At 48.7% G+C, this 22,065-nt stretch overlaps 1 protein-coding gene and 1 pseudogene across 2 annotated transcripts in view; one reads left to right on the top strand and one right to left on the bottom strand.

The window, feature by feature from the left end:
* Nucleotides 1–1,981, bottom strand: part of ASAP1 (ArfGAP with SH3 domain, ankyrin repeat and PH domain 1) — a 339,019-nt gene extending 337,038 nt beyond the window's left edge. Inside the window, exon 1 of one of the 2 annotated variants that reach the window (XM_028105646.2) lies at nucleotides 1,773–1,981. The gene's annotated coding sequence lies outside the window, so the exon portion shown is untranslated. The remainder of the gene's footprint in view (nucleotides 1–1,772) is intronic. The other variant, XM_028105644.2, reaches the window with a different exon arrangement.
* A 15,419-nt stretch (nucleotides 1,982–17,400) lies between these two features.
* On the top strand, nucleotides 17,401–17,846 carry LOC114211099 (ubiquitin-conjugating enzyme E2 L3-like; annotated as a pseudogene).
* Nucleotides 17,847–22,065: the final 4,219 nt, after the last annotated feature.

Below are 22,065 nucleotides of genomic sequence, written 5' to 3'. Positions count from 1 at the left end.
GAGTGACTGCTCATCAAGGTCCCATAACTAGTCAGTATCAGTTCCTGGACTAGAACTCGGAACTCTGAGTCACCATTCAGTGCTACTTTTCACAATTGTATTCTGTCTTCTGCATTAGTATCTGTCTTCTTCAACCACATTAATTTCCTTTCTTGCTCGCTTCCATTTTTCCTAAACATTTGCAGTCTGCTCTGTGCTGGGGGTTACCACGATGAACAGGCATTTTAAGACCCAGCCCCAACTTGCCCCCACCCCATTCTGCAGGGCAAACAGAGGTACTCAGTAAGTGCTTGCTGATCTGAATTAAATCTTTTCGTTGCTACTGTTCTGATATGGGGATTCTGGTTTTCTTTTCTCAAAACGGCAATTTTTACCTTCTTGTAAATGTTCTTCCTCTTCCTAGTCTGAAAAAGAAGACTGAGTATGTGAGGCTGGCTGGTCTCTGCTTGGCATCTACAGAAGGACTGGAGAGCTGAGACCCCTCTACAAAGCTGGGACCCCACAGGGACCCCAGCCTCTTCTGAAAGAGGGCCTGAACTCTTCCTCCTTCCTCCTTTCAGTGCAGAGAAATGGCAAGAACGCTTGTGTCTGCCTCAGGGTCTGGGTGGGGGAAAAGGCTCCCGCGCAAATGTTAAAGCCCTAGTTGTGGGCACAGAGCCCAAACCTACACCTTCAGCCTGATGTTAAACATCTCAGGCCCTAAAGTTACCACTAGTCCGGGATCCAGGAAACCCTTGGAGCCCCTACTAAAGCATAAAACCACTCTGCAGAGACACTTCTATGCAGGAGAGGTGAGACTCAGGAGTATGAGCCACCTTGGCAGGAAGTCTGCAGGAAATGCGAACCGGCTCCTTTAGAATGAACATAATGGGGCAACTCGAAAGAGAATGTCAGTACATTTAAAACAAAGGTATGAAGTAAGGAAGAGAAACCCTAAAGAAAGAGCAAGACAAAAGGCCAGGATGATGTGAAAGAGAACCAACCAACGAGAATTTCCAGAAGGAAAATGTAGAGTCATTGAAAATAAAAGCTCAATGATGAGAAAATTCAACGAACATGGCAACACTGCTGAACAATAAAGAAGAGGCACTTGACTGAGACTCCCTGGTCAGTGCCTGGCCATGTGCTCGGGCCAGGCACGAGGAGTGGAGGTGCTCAGTCTGAGGGAGAGGCAACCACGTGAACAAACACGCTTCCACACAAGATGGCTGTCGTAAAGCTCCTGTTCACAGAATCCTTGCAAGGGGTGCTTTTCTGACATTCTCTCAGTTGGGTACACAACGTGCAAGAGCAGAAGGGAAGGCAGGGTCAGTAGCAGGCCTCAGAATCTTCTGGTTTCCTGTCCACTGACCCTGCTTTGGAGCCACCCTGTATCTGTCAAGGTCACAATTACAAAGGCATGGTTGAGCATTCTTTTCCCCCCCTCCCATCTGCAAAAGCCTTTTTGTTTGGAAATAGTTTCAAGAATGAGGAATAGTGCCAAGAGCCCCCATAAGCCCTCTGCCTGAGCTTACCTAGAGTGAACATTTCATTCCATGGACTTTTTCCTTCTCTTTCCCCTCACTTGCGCTAAATTTTTACAATATCTGTCATTTTTCTGAACCGTTTGAGGGCAAGTTGCATATATCATGGATTTTTACTTGAGCCCTCTTTCTCCATTTCTACTTGCAAAGATAATTATTTCGGTACAAAATTACAACCAAACGCACACACAGTAGTGTTGCACACAGGCAGAGTCCCGTGAAGGCAGCAGGCCCTGCCGCAAAACTCACAATTAGACTTGATGAGGGAAATGCAAGCCATTCGCCAGAAGCCACAGCAGGCGTCGTCTTGACTTCCTCCTTCCTGCTCTGCCCACGGAGGAGGATCTGCACCCGGCGTGGTCCTCCAGAGCCCCCGCCACATCTGGGGGAAGCGCGGACGGCACGCACTCTTCTTTGTCCCAAGTGTAACCAGACTCCAGAGGAGGGATCCCGAGACACAGCTCGATCGCTCTTCTGTTTTTCTGACTCTGTGCCTTTCGCATTTCCTGACTTAAAGCCGTAAAGGAAGAGGAAATGCCAAAAATATTACAAGATGAGTTAGTCTGTGGCATTTCCAAGGATGGGGCCGGACAAAGCTGGCAGGGAAAGCTCAGGCAGGAAGAGACCTCTGCCTCAGTGCAACCCTGCATGCCAGTGGCCAACGGAGTTCATGCGGCTCTCCAAAACGCTGAAGGTCTCGGGGAAGCCGGCTGTTTCTGGGGAGTATCCGGGGCAGGACCCATTTTCTCCAAATAACCCAGAGGATGTTAGAAATCTGGTCTTAATTACCCCCTCACTGCGTTGTGGCTTCACAACACATCATGGTGTGTTTCCCTGACTCTCAGAAGATGGGGCCACCTGCCGCACACTGCCAGGCCAGGCCCTCTAGTTACTTTTTCCCCTAGTGGTTTAGATGGATTTGTCCTGATGGAACCACATGCTCCCTCCTGAGCGCGCTTGTGGACTGCTTTGGGAACAGGGCTGGCAGAGGCTGGGGACACTAGCTGTGGCGCTGGAACTGAGGTTTCAGCTGCATAAAAGGCACGCACAGCACTGGGATTCACACTGTGCCAGGAAATCGGCCACAGCAGACTCAAAGAGAGTACCAACCCTTCATGCTCCTCAGCCCTTTCTTTCTTTTTTCTAAAAGATTTTATTTATTTACTTGAGAGAGAGAAATAGTGACAGAGAGCATGAGCAGGGAGAGAGGGAAAGGGAGAAGCAGGCTTCCCTCTGAGCAGGGAGCCCGATGCAGGGCTCGATCCCAGGACCCTGGGATCATGACCTGAGCCGAAGGCAGACGCTTAACTGACTGAGCCACTCAGGTCCCCTCCCAGCCCTTTCTGGGAGTGGATACAAGGTAGGTGGGTGAGGAGAGGGCTTTGGGGGGGGGGGGGTTGGATTTTTTTTTTTTTTTTAGAGAAAGAGAGACTGAGAGCGGGATCAGGGGGAGGGACAGAGGGAGGGGGAGAGAGACTCTTAAGCAGGCTTCACACCCAGCACGGAGCCCAACATGGGGCTCAGTCTCACAACCCGGAGATCATGACCTGAGCCGAAATCAAGAGTTGGACACTTGACCAACTGAGCCACCCAGGCACCCTCCTGGGGGTTGGACTTAAATTATCCTTGAGGCAGGGAGAGAAAAATTAGTGTCCCTGTGTTGAAGTGGACAGTTTGGCCTGCAGCCCAAAGAAAGCACAATGACATGAATCTTCAACCAGGCATTCTCATGTAAAGCTGGGCAAGGTGGAAAGCTTGCATGAAGGAATGAATATTCGAGAGGACAGTGAAGATATGAGTCCTGACCCCAGGACTCTCATAATACCTTCCCATACCAGCCCCCAAAGATGTCCACATCCTAATCCCCAGGACGTGTGAATGGGCCAGCTTACATGGGGTATGTGGCAACAGGGAATTAAGGGGGGAAATGGGATTAAAGTTTCTAATCACTGGACCTTAAAATAGGGAAAACATTCTAGATTATACAGGTGGCCTGATGTACTCAAAAGCATCCTTAAAAGTGGAACAGGGAGCCAGGAGGGAGCACTAGAGAGATGGTGGCATGAGAAGGACGCAGACGAACATTGCTGGCCTTGAAGATGGGAGGAAGGAGACCGTGGGCCAACCTATGTAGGAAGCCTCTAGAAGCTGGAAAAGGCAAGGAAACAGATTCTTCCCTAGGGCCTTCTATTCTGAGTCTTCCCTGTTCCTTCTGGAGGGAAGCTTCCCTAGAGGCTCCAGAAAGAACAGAGCCCTGCCAACATGGTGATTTTGGCCCAATGAGACTCATTTTGGACTTCTGACCTCCAGCACTGTACGAGAATAAATTTGTGTTGCTTAATCCACTAAGTTTATGGTCCTTATAGCAGGAAGAGGAGACTAATACATCATTTATCATCATACTTAACCAATATAATTTTTATTTATATGCCTCTCCATCACTCCCATCAATAATAATAATAATAGCAGTTAGCGTTTGTTGAGCACTTACTACTGACAGAGCTTGCATCAAGTTTTTCATAAACATAAGATACTATAAAAAGATAACTTCAATTGAATACTATCATGAAAGTAGACACAGGGATCTGGGGGTCGGGGGGAGCTGGAGGCGTCCTCAAGGAGATAAAGACATGGGTATGCTTTCAAAGATGAGTAGGAGTTAGACTGACAGAGAGGCAGAGCATCCCAGTCGGGAGGACGAGCATCAGCAGACCCTCGGAGAAATGAAACAGTAGGGCACGTGCTGGCCAGCACTTTGGTGGCTCAGCTACAGCCTGGTCATTTCCACATTAGCGTCTCTAGTCCAGAGGGACCCTCTGAGGTCCGATGTCTCGAGCCCTCATGTCTGCCCGAGATCTCCACCACATTAGCACGGCCAATATGGAACCTGATCCTCTCCAGAACGTGTTCCGCCTTTCTTCTTCCCTGTCTTCCCAAATGACAGCCAGCGGTTCATGCCAGAACCCAGGGGTCATCCTCGAGTCGCTCCCTGCCTTCGCCCCCATTTCATCCATCACCAAATCTCACCAGTTCTATCTCCAGGTTCTAACCAGCTCACACCCATCTCCCTCCGGCCCCAACTGGCCTAAGCCACCACCAACTTTTCCGGATTGAGAAAACTGGTCCCCCTGCTTCCACTCTGCTGTGATCAACTCTTCATAAAGCAGTAAAACTAACCTCTGAAAAATGTCAATTCGATCCCACTCCGGAGCCCAAACTCAGTCCTACTTTCTCTCTGTACTTCGGGGAGAGGGTGGGGGTACCTCCCCAGCATGGCTTAGAACCTGCCTCCCTCTGAAACCTCACCCTCTGCCGTTCTCCCCATCTCTCCCTTACACTCTGCCCGTCCCAACCCCCTTACCCACCCCACCCACCCCCAACTTCCCTGACTCCCAGGAATACATCCAGCCCTTTCACGCACAGGAGGCTGCACATTCTAATCCCTCTGCCTGGAATGCCCTCCCCTGCAACCTCTCTGCCTAGCCAGTTTCTTCTCAAGTCTTCGGTCTCAGAGAGGCCTTTCCCTAGCGAAACTAGGACCACCCCCATTTCCACCCCCACCGCACTCCGCTTTGGTCATGATTTCGGTTAACAAAAATCACCATCTTTTCTGCCGCTTCTCTGTTTGGCCTAGGCCCTCCACTGGAATGCAAGCTCCCTGAGGGCGGGCCCGGGCCTGCCTTGCTCAGCACTGTATCCTCAGGACTTTACCCAGTGCTAGCACGGAGCAGGTGCTCACTACCGGCTTGTTGAACTGACTAACCAAAAGAGCAAGTGTGACGCTGACTGACATGGAAGGATGAGGCTGGAAACAGAAGGCCTTGAACACAGGGTCCTATTCATCTTTGCAGGACTGGCACCTCCCACGGGGGAGCCACTTAGCAAACGTGTACTGAATGAATGAAAGAATGAGTCAATTCCAGATGAATCTGAAAAGTGGCATCCTTCCTGGGCAAGGCTCCCAAAGGAGTTCTCTCTCCTCCTTGGGACTTCTTAGCAGGTGACATGCCTAGGACATATAGCAAGTGCTCAGTAAATGTTAGCTGTCCTTGCCACTACTGCTTATGTGGGGATCATTTGTGCATCCTACAGGAAAGACTTCTTTTCGAATCCATGCCAGGATATAACGACTAGAAGAGAAGTGAGAGGAAACAAGAAAGGGAAAAATGAGGATGGGGTGGCAGGACCCAGTCAAACACAGCTGAGAAGCTACAGGGAAAATGCAGGAACCACACTGTTCCAGGTAACACGGGTTCCCTTTTTCCTTTAGACGTCAGCCCCGTGGGTTGCCACGTGGAGATGCCAGCTGGGAGGTGGGTCCTCGCGATGGGTGAGGGAGGGCCCCATTTGGATGCACACATTCATTTTTGGGCCTGCAAGGCTCTGACTGATGTCAAAAATCTGGCTCACTGTGGCTGGTGAGAGGTGGAGAGAATTTCAATTTCCTTCACCAAATGGCAAGCCTGTGAACAAGTCCTTTCTCTCCGACATTATCACATACTAAAAATGAAAAACCAGCCATTCGGAGCTCTCATCAGGAGAAAAATAGACGGGCTGCTTAGCTCACAAGATACCGGAGGACTGAAAATCAAGTCCAGAGAACACCATAGGGTACATTTTGTGCTAAGACACCACCCTTTTTCTATTTTCACGAAAGTTTCTATTTTGCACACAAGAATGGGATACAGAAAAGTAATTCCCTATGTAATGAAGCCACCCATTTTAGGTTTCAGATCCATTTGGTGGCTGAACAGTAGGGGTTAGGGAATTTTTTTTAACTCACTCTCTCAAAATACCAAGTTTGAGATAACCACTTATCTCAAAAATAGCAGCAGTAATAGATAAGACAGAACAAGGGAAGACAGGAAAACAACAAAGGTTATAATGCAAATAAGACCTATTTCCAAATGTCTCATGCTGCCAGAACAGAAACTGCCATAATGAAAGGAGCACTGCGCTGGGAGTCTTAGGACTGGCCATGCCACTTGGGTAAGCTAGCTCCCAGCCTCGCATGCCTAAAAACAAGGGGTTGAAACAGTGGTGATGGAAGATCCTTTTTCTTTCTGAACTGTTGATATCTGCTGTTTTCCAAAAGACCTGCATCTTTTTGCTGAACAGTGGACCACCAATTGCAAAACAGAAAGGCCTTGGGGTAAAGGGTTCAATAGAGACAAAACTGGCCTCAAGTACTCAGCAACTCTGGCCCCGCTGTCATCCCAGAATCAAGTATCTTGCCAAGACAACCTGATAGAGTCTACGGGAAGAGTGGAAGAAAGTTCTTGTTCTTTCCGATCAGTGCACGTAAACCTGAGCTCCCGTTGACAACGGGATGGGCTGAAGTCGGCTATCCATCCCCCTGCGCTAGTGGAAGAATCAATTATTAAAGGAAACCGCTCTAGGAATGCCCGAGAACTCTCAGGTCCTATGAAAACCGCAGGATACCAGACGCCAGCGAGTTTCTTTTTTCTTTTAAACTTCTCGTCGCTCTCAAAAAATGCAGCAGGTCCCAATATGGTACAAGCGGGAAAAACACAAGCTCCTTCCCAGTCTTCCCGTGAGCAAACCCCAAGCCCCGACTGGGAATCTTCCCCCCCCACACACACACCCCCATCTTTCGTTTCGTCTCACTTGCTCTAAAAGCAAGTGGCCTGGGGCCTGCCTGGCAGCGCGGTGTCCAAGCCAGGGCGCGGGGCTGCGGACGGGCAACGCGGAGCCAGGCCGCCCTTCCAGGAACCGCGGGGAACTTTCCCCCGCCGCCCAGACAGACAATGCCGGGAGGGCGTCCCACCGGCGGGCCCGGCGCCTCCCCGGGAGGGCGCGCGGAACCACCGCCCCCCCCCCCACCCGGCTCGCCCGCCCGCCGCGTGTCGGTGCCCCCCAGAGCGGCCCCCGCGAGCCGGCGGCCCGCGCCCTCCCCGCGCTCGGGGCGGCCCGCCGGGAGGCGCAGTCCGCAGCCCGCCCCGCGCCTCTGGGCGCGGGGGGCCGGGCAGGGGGGCGCGGACGACCCAGGGCGCCCCGCAACTCACCGGGACCGGGCGGGCCGCTGGGCATTATTCCATGGCTCGCGCGCGCCGCAGCCCTCAGCCGGGCGCGGGCGGCCCTGAGGTCGGAGGGCGGGCGGCGGCCGGGAGCGGCCGGCAGGGCGGGCGGCACTGGCGCGGCGGCGGCGGCGAGGCGCGGGAGCCGAGCGCGGCGCAGGAAGGGGCGGGCGACCATGTGCCAAGGGGAGGAGGCCGCGGCGGCGCGGGCGGCTCGGACGCTCCCGCTCGGCGGCGGCGGCGGGCGCGGGCTGCAGGAAATCCCAACACTTCGACAGGAAATCGGAATCCTGACTAAGCATTCCCGGCCCCGCGGCCGCTCCGCGCCGGGGGCTCCCGCCTCGCTTAACCCTTGGCCCGCCGGCACCAGGCGGGGGGCGCGAAGGACTCGGGCGGCGGCGGGCCGGGCCGGGCTCGGCGTCCTCCCGCTCGGCCGCACGCCCCGTGCCCCCGCCGGCCCCTGCTTGCTTGGTGCCCAGAGGTGGAAGGGCCGGGATGTGCCCAGATAAAACCTTGGCCTTGGCAGGCGCCCTTCGGAACCCCCCACCCCACCCCTCCCAACACCAGGAGAGGGACTTGCCCTCTCCCGTTATGCGGAGGATGAACTTGCCATCTCCTGGACCGGTCCCCTGTTTTCAGTTAGAGAAATGACTTTACCTGACTGCCCGCTTTCACTGCTTCCCCGCTGGTAATTTCCTCATTTTTGTCCAATGGCAGGAGCAGGAATTTTCTCTGTCCAGGAGAGGAGGGACAGTAATAGTCTGGATTTCAGACTCTGATGCCGGTTGGAATCCGGACTTCGCCTTCTTTTTTTTTTTTTGCTGTGTTATCTTGGGTAAGTCACAGAACTTCTCTGAGCCTTCGTTTCCTCAAATGTGAAATGAGGTGGTAATGCTACCCTTATAGGTTTGATTTGGAAACCAAATGTTTAGACAGGGACTGACACATTGTAAATGCTCAAATAAATGATAGCCATGATTGTTCTTAGTACCATGAGAGACATCTGAGGAAGGAAGGTTTTTAACTCATGGGGTGTGTGCTGTGCGTATCTGTGCCAGCTTACAAAGCCTTAGAATTTCATTTTCTTCCTAATCACCAAGTGATTATTTTTCTTTGCAGCATTTCAGAAACTGCTCTCAGCAGAGGAAAAGGTTAGTGGCTATGGCAGACCCCCTTCTGGTGACATCTGAAACTCACCAACTTCACGGAACTTAGGATTTTGCTCTTAATCCAAAAGTCAGGACATTGTGGGGGTTTCTTTAAAAGTCTGGAGAGGCTTCAGGAACTTTGAGAAAAGCAAAGTAAATCTCTGTACACTCAGGCAAGGACTGGGCAAGCCAGTGGGAATGATTCACTGTGGTTTCCCACAAACATACCACATTTAGGGGTTTCTACCTGGAGGATGCCGCTTGGTGGCTTTGCTCTTAAGTCTTTCAAATTCCTTTGAAACCCAGTCAGACTTTGAAGAGGGAACAACATGCCCAAGGAGTGAAAACAGAAGCTTGAATTGAACCTGCTGTGGATGGAAAATTGGGTATCAGCCCCTCTGCTCCACGTCAGGACCAGACATCAGTTTTAGACCCAAGTTTGTCTCTTTTCTGCAGCTCTTTTTCAGTGGTGAGAAGCAGTGAGACAAACTCTAGGCTTGGCACCAGAAGTCCGGCATCCTGCCCCAGGCCCTTTGCAGCTGCTGTTCCCTCTGCCTGGAAGAATCTCCACTTGGCTGTTCTTGGCACTCAGCTCACAGCTCAGAAGTCAGCTCCTCAAAGGGGGTTTTCCCCGGCCATTTGATCTACTTGTCTTTGGCACCTACTTCCACCCCTACCTCTCTCCCACGTCACATGCCCTGTTTCACCGCTTCAGAGCCCCTACCGCTACCTAATTTATCCTGTTTGGCTGCTTATTTATCATCTGTCTCCCCTGCGTGGGTAAGCTGCATGAGAGCAGACTGCTGCTTGTCTCCATCACTCCCGGATGCCAGGGCCAAGAGCCTGGCCCATAGGAGACCCTCAACAAAATCATGTCAGATGAATGAAAAGGACAAACAAGATTACGGTGACCAGATGACTCTGTCCCTTAGCTCCCTGCATCTTCCGCTTTGGTGGAGAGGCGCTCAAATGAGAAAGCCCAGGGTAATGGAAGAAGCACTAGACGGCTCTATTAATGGTGCTGGGAAGTTAAAGCTTATAAGTAATTAAGACTGCCAGATGATGTAACTGCAGTCTCAGTGGGACAGTCCCAGTTAATTGCTCCCTCCTTTGTGCTCCCCCAGCACTTCTGTTCATTTCCAGAACGTATTTATCACATTATATGCTTGCTCGTTGAGTGCTCTCCCGAGTCAGATGGCAAACTCTTTGACTTGGAGGGAAAGGAAAGGAGCCTACATTTATTGACCACTTACTCTGAGTGGGGCCCTGAGCAAGGTGAACTTGAATTCATTAAAAGTCATTTGGTAAGTGCCTGTAATGTGCTCAAAATCTTCTGGGCATTAGATCTGCAGAGATGAACTATTCTTGCCCTCCAAGAAAGACAGATCAGGAAGTTCTATTTAGAAAGCAGGGAGAGGATGACTCTCACAGAGGTATGCCCAGGGTGTCTTGGGCTGTAGAGAGCATGGGGAAGTTTCCTAAATCGGCATGGGGTGGGGGCGGGGATGGTGGTGGTGGTGGTGTCGCAGTCAGTTTGGGCTGCTATAACAGAATACCATAGACAAGGTGACTTACAAACAACACAGATTCATTTCTCACAGTTTTGGAGACTGGGAAGTCTGAGATACGTCCGAACAGGTTTGGTGTCTGGTGAGAGCCCACTTCCTAGTTCATAGACCATGTTAACGTATTTTCAGCATAGTTCCTCAGGGCATCCCCAGTGGAATCGGGCCCACTTGCCCCTATTAGTAATCCTCCTGTTAAGTCACTCTTTATGCCGTTTGTCTCCTTCCTCTCTCTCCCATTCATTCATTCTCCCTGGGATCAATCACCTCCCAAATAAACTAGCTGCACCCAATTCCTTATCTCAAGGTTTATTTCTGGGGGAACCCAAGGCAGGACTGCATTCATTCATTTATTCACAGATTTATTCACCCGGCACCCCCTATGTGCCTGAGCAAAAATGAAACATGAGTATGGGCACATAATATAACACTACAAGCTTCAGCATGGTCTGAGGAATCGGTGCATGTTCAGACATGGAAAACAATGAGACTGAAAAGCTTTGCACCATGTTACAGTTGAGGAAACTGAGGCACAAGCGTGTTCTGTAACTGGCCCGAGGCCAAACGGTGCCCAGAGGAGATTTGGAGTTCAGACACTTAACCACCGCCCTATACTGCAGCTGCTGGTGGTTAAAGCTATGAGTGCAAGCTGTGGGTGAGTTCACGCGAGCAAAATGTGTGGACTGAGAAGATCCTGGGATGAGGATTGACCTCGGAGGGATACCGTAGGCAGAGGAAGAGGGGCTCACAAAGAAGACTGAGAGGGAGGAGCCTAGAAGGGAAGTGGATGGAAAACCAAGGGTAAGGGAAGAAATTTCTTCTAAAAGTCAGGAATGGCCAACACTCAAATGCCCCCAGAGTTCAGTCAGACAAGGATTGGAATGCAGATAGGCATTTTATTTGACAATTAGAAGACTGACAATTTTTGCCAGAGCTGTTTCAATGGAGTGGAGGGATTGGAAGCCAGATTGCAGTGGGTTGAGGAGCACGTGGGAGATAACAAGTGTAGACTACTCTTTTCAGACACAAGGCTGTCTAGCTAGTGGGAGGTGAGGGGAGGATTCTGTAAAGACGGGTGGGCGAGTGAGCATCTGTGGTTGATGGGAAGGTCCCAGGAGAGTGGGAGAGGGCGAAGAGGGAGGGCGGGCACACTGATGGAACAGGTGCCGAGGATGAGGAGGGATGGGTGGGGGGTGGGGGATGGGACGAGGCCTGGACCAGAGGGGAGCCACCTTGTCCACCAGAGCAGAGGTCCAGGGGACAAAGACAGACTCAAGTTTCTTGGTGAGCTGATCCCGGAATCCTTGACTAGGAGTTAGGTGGGCTCTTAAGGCCCCCTGGTTTAATTCCTCATGACATTCATGCTCTGGGTGAAAACAATTCATTCCAATGTGGATGAACACAAAGTGATTTCAGCCTCATAACTGGGGAAAGAAATGGCGTGAGACACTATTTTGACCCAAAGTAGGTTAGTCAAGTGGCAAAGCAGAGGATGAGCAGGATGGACCTGGGGAGCCAGCAGAGACACCGTTTGATGACTGATGGGTGAAGACGGGGGGGGGGGGGGGGCGGTGAGCACACGCAGGGGGACAATGGCACTCACCTGTGAGGAGGCGGAGGCGGAGGAGGAGGGTGGTATTTTTAACCATGATAAAGAGCATGGGATGGGAACATCTTGAGGTAGAAGATAATGAGTTCCTGTTTGTGCTTTGTGCTGGGAAGGCGGTGTGGGTGGTGGGTAAGAGTTTGCAGCTTCGCTTGGGGTGGGGAAGGCGGTGGGCTCGAGGGTGGTAGGAAGAGGGGAGGCAGAGGGACCTGCGCAGTTGGTGAGAAAGCACCTAAACTGCTAACACCCTTTACTAGCTTCTCACAGTCTTGCTTTATACTGACTTCTCGAATGCAGGATTTCTCATCCTTGGTGTTAGCATATTGGACCTGGTAATTCTTTGTTGCGGGGGCTTCTTGTGCTTTGCAGGATGGTTAGCAGCATCCCTGGGCTCTCCCCTCTGGATGCCAATAGCAACACCCCAGTTGTGACAACAGAAATGTCACCAGACATTGCAGAATGTTCTCTAGTTGAGAACAACTGCTCTATCATCTTTCCCTCATGTCAGGATATCGCTTAAAAGGTGCAACATTGGACAATCTTCTTCAGCAGAAACCCCTGTTCCCAATGGTTAGGTCACATTGATAGGGTTCCGATCCAGGTTCCGCCACTCCCCTGGTTCGTGACCTTGGGCAACTTTCTTCCCTTCCCTCGGCCTCTATTTTGTTGTGTTGTTTTGGGTTTTTTTCTTGTTTTGCTTTTCCTCTGTAAAATGAAGTTTTTGAGAGGATGACATGAAGTGATCCATGTGAAGTGCTTGGCTCCGTGTGGAGTAACTAGTTAGCCTTCATTCTGTTGCTGTTTGTACTGGTAATATTCATAGAGGTGTGTAGATGCAGGTGAGACATCCACTAAGCATCTGGAAATTTGGACCTCAAGGTCTGGGTGTCACAGATGAATCACAGACAAGAGAAGACACTTGAAGCTGGGGTCATCTATGACATGGCCTGGGGAGAGCATAGACAGAAGAGAGATTTGAACAAGAACCCCGTAGGACACCAAAATTTACTAAGCAGCGGAGAAGGAGGAGTCTATAACTGAGATTTGGGTGGTCAGAAACGCAGATGGGGATCTAGGTGGGAATTTTTCATCTAGCAGCAACCTTGACCTTCAGGTGGTGGGAGGCATGTCAGCAGAATGCCGTCTTGTGGAATGATGCTGATGTTGGTGCGGACTTTGAGTGCTCCCCTGGAGTCAGGTGCCATGTAGATATTAATACTCATTTAATGCCCATAACAAGGTTATGGCTTAGGAACTATTTATTATCCCCATTTTATGGATGAAGAAACTGACATTCAGAGGAGGAGGTGAAGGAGGGTGAGTTCATCAGCAAAGAGGGTGGAAGAAGAAAGGGCTTTCGTGCAGAGAACCAAAGAGCAGATGTAGCGCCCCAACACCCGTGGGCATCCATCGGTGTTAGTGGAACAGAGAGTGTGAGGCAGGTGTGAAGAGCTGGGGGAAAGGCTGGGGGGGCCCCCAAAAAGGGGGAATGTCCAACTGTGCTGTGTCAGGCCATACTGAATCCCAAGGTGAAAGGAGTTCAGTCATACTGACCCTGTCTTTAAAAGTGTGATATTTTATTCATCCTGGAATGTTTGCATTAATTTTCCTTTTACAAAATATTGCATTAAAATATTTTTTTTATCTTGATTACCGAATTTGTTGGCAAACGCTCAGCTGGACTGAACAAAAGTCTAAACTCTTCCAGTTTTCTTGACCTTGCTGCTTATGATTCAGATTCCAGCCTGCCTCATTCCCCTGTCCCTTAGCCAGGAAAAGGCAAGTCTCCTGATTGCAGCCCCACATGACAAGAGCCAGTGGGGAAGAGGTAACTCTACAGGAAACCACATGCTTTTAGGAAGAGGAAGTAGATACTGGGCACCAAAACCTAATAACTGTCCATTACACTTGGGCCACCTGGAGATCTTTGGTGCAAAAAAGAAAACATTCTGGGGAGTGGGGAGAGCAGGGAAGGAAGGAATGGAAGGTGGGTTCAGCACACATAAGTACCCAAAGCCAGGTGCTTAAGAACCTGCACTGTAGTCCATAGCCTGGGTTTCTTTTTTTTTTTTTTTAAGGTTTATTTATTTATTAGAGAGCAAGTACAAGTGGGAGGGGCAGAGGGAGAGGGAGAGAGAATCTCAAGTAGACTCCACACTGACCATGGAGCCCGATGCAGGGGCTCAATCCCAGGAACCTGAGATTATGACCTGAGCTGAGACCAAGAGTTGGATGCTTAACTGACTGAGCCACCCAGGCACCCCCGTAGCCTGGGTTTCAGTTCTCACTCACCCACCAGCCCTGTGATTTTGCCTAGCAAGTTCAAATGTTAAGCATCAGTGTCCTACAAAATGGGGATAATGAAAGTACACATATCATAAAGTGTTAGGATGAAATGAATTAAGCCACATAAAAGTACTTGAACATAATAAATATTCAGGGTTTTATTTCTATAGTGTGGTATTGACATTTTAAAATTGATTTTTCAAGCTACTGAGTCATGAAGGAAAGAGATGGAATAGTAACTTGAAGCTTAAGGGGAGTCCAGGGGGGATTTTTGTTTTTCCAGCTGGAGGAACGAGAGAAGTAGCCAGGGGAGAAGGGCAGATAGAAGGATGTGGCGAGCGGTGATTGTCCCCCTGAGTTGGAAATACCTGTCATGCCTTCCCAGGTTACACTCACCAATTCACAGAGAAGTTGTAATGGAGCAGGGCCGCATATGCCTGGACAGAATGGTCAGGGACAGAATCCAGATTTCAATGCCCACAGAGGTGTTTCTCCCTGAAAACCTGGTCACCGTACTGTATCTAGTCATTGTCAATCCCAGAGCTACTGCTTGAGCCCAGGTCACAAGACTGTGAGAGGCAATGAGGTCTTTATTATCACACTGTTAAAACAAACAACAAAAAAACCCACCCTCTTTGCAAAAGCTAAACTTGAAGGGGTCCTGTAAGATGAACATCCAATGGCATTTCCTCCAGAGATGCTAAGCTTCAGGGAAAATGCTTTCCATCGTTAGGTTATTAATTTTAAAAGCTCCATTTCTAGCTATAATGGAGCTTTGTGATAAAAGGGTCAGACAAATGGGTCATTGCGACAATCTCTTATGGAAGTAAGGTTCTCTTCTGTTTTGTGTGAAATTAATAAGGGCTTCACCCTCTACTCCTCTTGGGAACCCCAGGTAGCCCAGAGCAAGCCTTCCCTAACCTTTTGGGGTGGGTCGGCCTCTCATCTGTGTTCCCATAACATCCAGGGATCAATGCTGGTGGAGTCTTCACTGCCACGCACTGCATCTCTCCCCTGCAGGCCAACGGCAGGGACTCTCTTATTCGCCTCTGTACAGCTAGAACCTATCAGAGCGGGAGCGTACACTGTGCACTTAACCCACATCTCATGAATGAATGCCTGCACGCTTGATGAAACAGCACCCCTCTTTAGCTGTGTGAGAAAACCTGCTCACTTCCTGAGTAAGCAAAGCTGGGCAAGGAGGATTTCGGGGCAGGCTTCTCAAGCTGGTACACTGTGCCGAGTGGAAGCAACTATGTGTATTAGGAACAGTATCAATGATAATAAGCAGTAGCTAAAGTGTGTTGAGTGCTTTCCCTACGCCTGGCACAGGCATAGAGTTCTAATGATTCTAATGGCACTTTCTAATGATCATCTCATGTAATCTCAAAATAAACTTATGAGGTCAGACTATTAATACTGTACATTTTACAGATGAAGAAACTGAGGCTCAGAAAAGTTGCACACAGAGGATCTATCTTTGAGCAATTCAACTGTTAACTTCATGCTCTCTTGTTGCAAACTGAGCTCTGGGGATCCAAGTAGGTCATGGAGTTTGCAGACTACATATCTAAGGATTTTATGGTGTATCCGAGCCATAGATTTATACTGTAAAATAGCAGGTCCCTTAGTCCGTGCCTACTGTTTCAGAAAAAGTGGAAAATCCTCCCCGTGGTTTTGTAAATAGTCCTTAATTGAACTCAGCATTGGTATCATTACCACCAAGTTCTGCAATTAACCAGCCTGGAGCTTATTTGCTAGGGCACAGCAACGGAGATATTTACACACCCAAGTTTTAACTCTAAGCAAGATTTTCAGCCTGTAAATTGCTTATCTAGCTGCAATCATAGCTGCTAGGAAACTGCCTGGGGCCGTTTGAGGGGAATGAGAAAGAAAGGATTCCCCCAAAGCCAGCTGTTGCACCCCCAGAATAATAACACTAACAATTAAGAACTGACAATTGTACAGACCTTTAAAAATTACAAAGCACATTCTCATGCAGTTAATTCCCCTGAGAGTGGGAGGAGAGGACTGGTGTGAGGGCTATTTTAAAGAAGAACCCCCAAAGGCTTGTGTCCTCCAGGGCTGTAACATAATCTTTTGTTCAACCAATGCTCTGTGAGCACCTACTATGTGCTGGGGACTGTACTAGGTGCTAGAATGTACTGGTGAGCAAAACAGATGCTGTTCCTGGACTCATGAAGCTTATAGTCTAGCCTTGGAGAAAGAAAGACTGTAATTCAATAATACACACAGAGAAATATAAGATTACAACTATTGCAGTAGAGGGATGTAAAATGCAACGTGAACCTGAAGTGGAGGGATTTAAGCTAATCCAGATCAGAGAAAACTCTTCTGATCAGTGATGAGTAAGAGTTAACTAGGCAGGGGCACCTGGGAGGCTCAGTTGGTTAAGTGTCTGCCTTTGGCTCAGGTCATGATCCCGGAGTCCTGGGACCAAGTCCCACATCGGGCTCCTTGCTCCGTGGGGAGCCTGCCGTTCCCCCTGCTTGTGCTCTGACAAATAAACAAAATCTTTAAAAAAAAAAAGTTAACTAGGCCAAGAGGGGAGTGTTTTAAGCAAAGAGAACAGCATATGTAAAGGCCCTAGGGCCAAAGGGAGTATATTAGTTACTTTTTGCTGCATAACAGAGCACCCCAAAACTTAGTGGCTTAAACATTGATCAGACCATTTGGCCCTTAATTCTGTAGATTGGCAATTTGGCTAAAATCAGCCAGGCGGTTTCCCTCTGATCTTGGCTGGGTTCACTCATGTACTTGTGGTCATCTCCCAGTTCAGCCAAAATAGCTTATCTCTGTTTTGTGTAGTTATACCTTGTCTGGCAGGTTGGTCCGGGTTTGTTGACATAGCAGCAAGGTTCTGGGATGAGCAAGAGAGGAAGCTTGCAAAGTCTTTTACAACCGAGGCTCAGAACTCAAACAACCTCCTTTCTGCCACATTCTACTGATCAAAGCATCTTTAAATATAATCAATGGGGGGTGGGGGGGGCGCCTGGGTGGTGCAGCCAGTTAATCGTCTGCCTTCAGCTCAGGTCATGATCTCAGGGTCCTGGGACTGAGTCCCGAATTGGGCTTGCTGCTCAGTGGGGAGCCTGCTTCTCCCTCTCCCCCTCCCCACTGCTCATGCTCTCTCTCTCTCTCTCTCAAATAAATAAATTATACATATATATGTATATATACATATATATGGGAAAACAGCAGCACCAGATCCAAATGGTGGCCAGCAGGAGGCTGATGAAGGAGCTTAAAGAAATCCACAAATGTGGAATGAAAAACTTCCAGGTTGATGACGGTAATTTATTGACTTGGTGAGGGCTTGTTCCTGAGAACCCTCCATATAAGCGGGCCTTCAGAATCGAAATCAACTTTCCAGCGGAGTACCCATTCAAACCACCAAAGATCTCATTTAAAACGAAGATCTATCACCTAAACATGGATAAAAAGGGGCAGATCTGTCTGCCGGTAATTAGTGCTGAAAACTGGAAGCCAGCAACCCAAACCAACCAAGTAATCCAGTCCCTCATAGCACGAACGACCCCCCGCCCGAGCACCCACTTTGGGCCTCCCTAGCTGAAGAACACTCTAAGGACCATAAAAAATTCTGTAAGAATGCTGAAGAGTTTACAAAGAAATCCAGCGAGAAGCAACCTGTGGACTAAACTCTGCCGTGACTGATTCCAGCGAGTGTGAACCGAGACCCGGAGCAGTGCATTCGGACACCTCGCAAAGCAGGACTCTGGAAAATTGACATGTGCCGCGGCCTGGCATCTGCTTGTGGCAGTTACTAACTTTCTACAGTTTTCTTAGTCAAAAGTGGTCTATGGAACCTGTAAAGAAACGATTAAAAATTTAAGAACCAAATTGAAATATATATATATGTTCTTAGATAGATAGATAAATTGTCAGTAAGATATAGAATCTTAGAAGTGGAAGGGATTTTCAGTCTAGTCTGGGTAACAAATAGTAACAAATAGTAGGTACATACCAAGTAGGTGTGCACACATCATAAAGGCCCAGCTTCAGCATCTCTATTCCATGGAATATTGTACGATGGTCTGGAACTAGTTTCTCTACCTTGGGTTCTTTTGACTCCTTGTCCTTGCCCCCTCCACAGTGAGGTCAGAGAGGTTTATCTAAAATGCAAACCAAAAAAAACAGAAACAAAAACAAAAACACACAAGTAAAAGGGGCACCTGGGTGGCTCAGTCAGTTAAACATCTGACTCTTGGTTCTGGCTCAGGTCATGATCTCAGGGTCATGGGGTCGAGCCTCATGTCAGTCTCCACACTGAAAGTAGAGTCTGCTTAAGATTCTCTCTCTCCTTCTGTGCACCCCACCCTCCCCCCCAGCCTCAGGCGCACTCTCTCTCTTAAAAAAAAAAAAAAAAGTGCAAACCTAACCTTATAACCTTTAATGCTTCCCCAATGCTTGCTACGCCTACTGACACATCAAAATCACCAAGAGGGGCTGTTTAAGATACAAACTCCTGCCCTCCACCCTAGATTCACCAAACGAGAGTTTCTGGGCTTGGGAACTGGGATCAATATTATTTAAAAGCTGTCCCAAGGAGTTAGCTGCGACTGATCCAGCTTTTTGGGAGCTGCTGTCTGCAAGTTGTCCAGACGCAAGCTTTTCAAGAAAGGTTCTCTAGCATTATTGATCTCATCAGCTCAGACATGGCCTCTTTAAGAAATAATCTCTCCTCTCCCTTTGTACCAACCCCAGAACTCATGTCTCCTTTTACTGTGTACCCACTGTATCCTACACAGACTTTTTATAATGTTATTATTCAAAGGGTATTATTAAAATCAGCTTACATATCTGCCACGTTCTCACTCCCCTGCCCCAGCCCTTTCTCCCTCTCCTAAGGCAACCGTGTGATCAGTTATCATATTGACTTCAGTGCCTACCCGAGGGCCTGCTATAAAATTGACCCAATCCAACTGATCCAAGTGTTTATTGATGGATGAATGGATAAACAAAATGTGGTATGTCCATACATTATTCAAAAGGAGGGAAATTCTGCCATGTGTTCCAACATGGATGAACCTTGTGGACGTTATGCTGAATGAAATGAGCCAGCCACCGAGAGACGAATACTGTATGATTCCACTTATGTGAGGTACTCTGAACAGTCAAATTCACTGAGACACAAAGTAAAATGGTAGTGGCCAGAGGCTGGGGGGAGGAGGAATGGGGAGTCAGTGTTTCATGGCGACAGAGTTTCAATTTTTCAAGAGGAGAAAAGTTCTAGAGATGGATGGTGGGGATGGCTGTCCGACAATGGGAATGTCCTTAATACCACTGAAATGTCAACTAAAAATGGTGCAGTGTAAGAACATTGAAGATGGTACATTTTATGTCAAGTGTATTTTACCACGATTAAAATTTAAGAACCAAATTGAAAACCCATGAAAGTATGGATGGTCACCAAGCATTTGTTGAACACCTCTAGGATCAGAATATTTCCTGACAGGCTGGCTTTGCCAGAGACTGACTCTATTATAACATGGACTCTTTAAGATGATGGCTCTGCACATATTCCATTGAGCCACCGATGGGTGACCACCAGCTGAGCTTTGGCCAATACTGCTTGCTCTCCGTCTATCTGTCTGGCTCCTGAGGCTTCGCTCCTCTCCTGTCTTCTCCATTCGTGCCTGTGGTCTCAGCACTATTATCCCTGGCAGATTTGGTGGCTCTGTCCCAGCCTCCCACAGCTAATGGACCCTGCCTCACACAAGCCCAAGGACTCAGCTCCCAGCTCAGGCCAGCCTCTTTGGAAGAAGCAATCAGATAGAAAGTTCTTTCTTAAATAGAGCCAAGATCTCTGCCCTTATAACTTTCCTTTCTATGGTTCAAATTCTACCTTCTGGAACATTACAGGGCAAGCTCAGCCTCTTTTCCCATCCAGCCGCTCTTCTGACACTCAAACACAGCTCTCTGATGGTCCTTCCCAAATATTTCCATAACTTTAATTTCTCAGATAACAGATTTCTGGATCCTTCCCTCCACCCAGTTGCCCTTGCCTGACTTCACATTTGTTCATGTCTTCCTAAAACGTGGCTCTTAGAAGTAAATTCTTCATGTGGCATCTGACCAGTGCAGAGAAGAGCTGGATTATTATTTCCATGATGTAGACCCAAATTTGCTGAATCCTGATATAAATCCAGATATCCATTACATCTTTCAACTTTACTATAAACCCAAAGTTGGCTTGTTTAACCAGCACACTTTCTATGTCAGCCTGGGGTGAAATCTAATGTACTTCAGACTTCAGGCTATCTGAAGTATCTGTGTGCACTACACACTGAATGGACATGGTACTGTTACGTTTTTAAAATAGCTTTTCATTAAATTGTTTTAAAAGTTAATTAATCTGTGTCTGGAACTTCTCTGCTTCTCACCCCCTGTGCAGTCAAGTCTCAGATGTCACAGGCTGGTTGTCCTCACTTGCCCAGGCAGGATCTCCCTTCCTTCCCCATAGAATCTGACCCAGTTATTTCTGGGATCCCCCAAGGGGCTCTCCTGGGAGCTCTAAACAGGCTCGTTTACTCCAGGCCCCTTGTGGCCGTCCTCTGCCCTTAAAGCTCTCCCATCAGGTGCCTGGTCCTGCCACTGCTCCTAGCACCAGGCACTGAAAACACAGAGCCCCTGCCTGTTCTGATGTGTCCCAGAGCCCCCCAGAGCCACAAACTCCAGATACAGTTCCTTTCTATTGTGATGGGTGGCACCAGGCTTCTGTATAAAGGGGCTCAGAGCCACACGTCAGGTGAAATTTTTGAATAGGGCTTGTGTGAAGCCGTCTCTTCTCCTTCTCCCTCCTCCTCCTCCTCCTCCTTCTTATTTATTGGAGAGAAAGAGAGAGAGGGCAGGAGCAGTGGGGGGATGGGGGTGAGGGGAGAGGAGCAGGCTCCCCACCGAGCAGGGAGCCTGATGCAGGGCTCCATCCCAGGAGCAGAAGGCAGATGCTTCACCGACCGAGCCTCCCCGGTGCCCCTTCAGATACAGTTCTGATGGTTCCTTTGTCTCACCGAGCCCCTTCGGCCACAAGGGATGCCTTCAAGGGGCTCCTATGCCTCACTCTTCATTACTCACCCCGAGCCAAACACAGGATGTAAAATGTGAATGGAAGCATCTTTAGAATTCTTTGCCATTTTGCATCTCCACCCCACAAACTCGGCAGAAACAGTATGATTGCCCAGCAAGCATAGCTCTAAAAGAGATCATCTAACCCATTTCCCATCCCTGCCCCCACCCCTGCCTATTCTGTCCAAATGATAAAGCTGAGGCCCGACAGGGAAAGTTATTTAAGCAGAGTGATTTTGTGAGACTGTTAAAGCCAGGAATAAATCAGTCTCCTGAGACCCCCAGGAAATCAGATTTAAAAACATGCCTAATAAAGGCGGGCACCTTCATGATATTTATCTGGAAATGTCAAGATTTTTTTTTAAGTCATTAAGAAAATATGTTTTGTGTTAAACCTCAGCCGTTCACCCAATCCTTGACTCTCCCTCACCCCAATCTCACACCCTTCCTGTCTATTAGATACTAACTAGGTTTCAGTTAGGAAAAGATGGATGAAATTCAGCAGCAACATTGCTAGAAACATGAAGTTTTTTTTTTTAAACTATAAGTTGAACATGTTTTTCCCTGAGGGCAAATGCTAAAAAAAAAAAAAGATATGCAGGTGAATCTCATATTTTCCTGAGCTCAAGAGCTGGTGTTCCTTCCCTACTGGATTTGCTACTTTTTCTGAATGTGGTCTCTGAGCCAGTCTTCTCCTTGAGCCGCAGAAAAGTCATCACTCCTCTCTGTGCCTCACTTTACTCATGAGTAGGATAGGCTTCAATAGTGCTTCTAATGGTCTCTGACTGGAAA

Source organism: Eumetopias jubatus, unplaced genomic scaffold (assembly GCF_037043125.1).
Source record: "Eumetopias jubatus isolate StellerSeaLion01/CBP00866 unplaced genomic scaffold, mEumJub1_p1.0 scaffold_4, whole genome shotgun sequence".
NCBI lineage: Eukaryota > Metazoa > Chordata > Mammalia > Carnivora > Otariidae > Eumetopias > Eumetopias jubatus.
The sequence above is the reverse complement of the archived record's forward strand: the minus strand, read 5'-3'. Positions and strand labels throughout refer to the sequence as shown.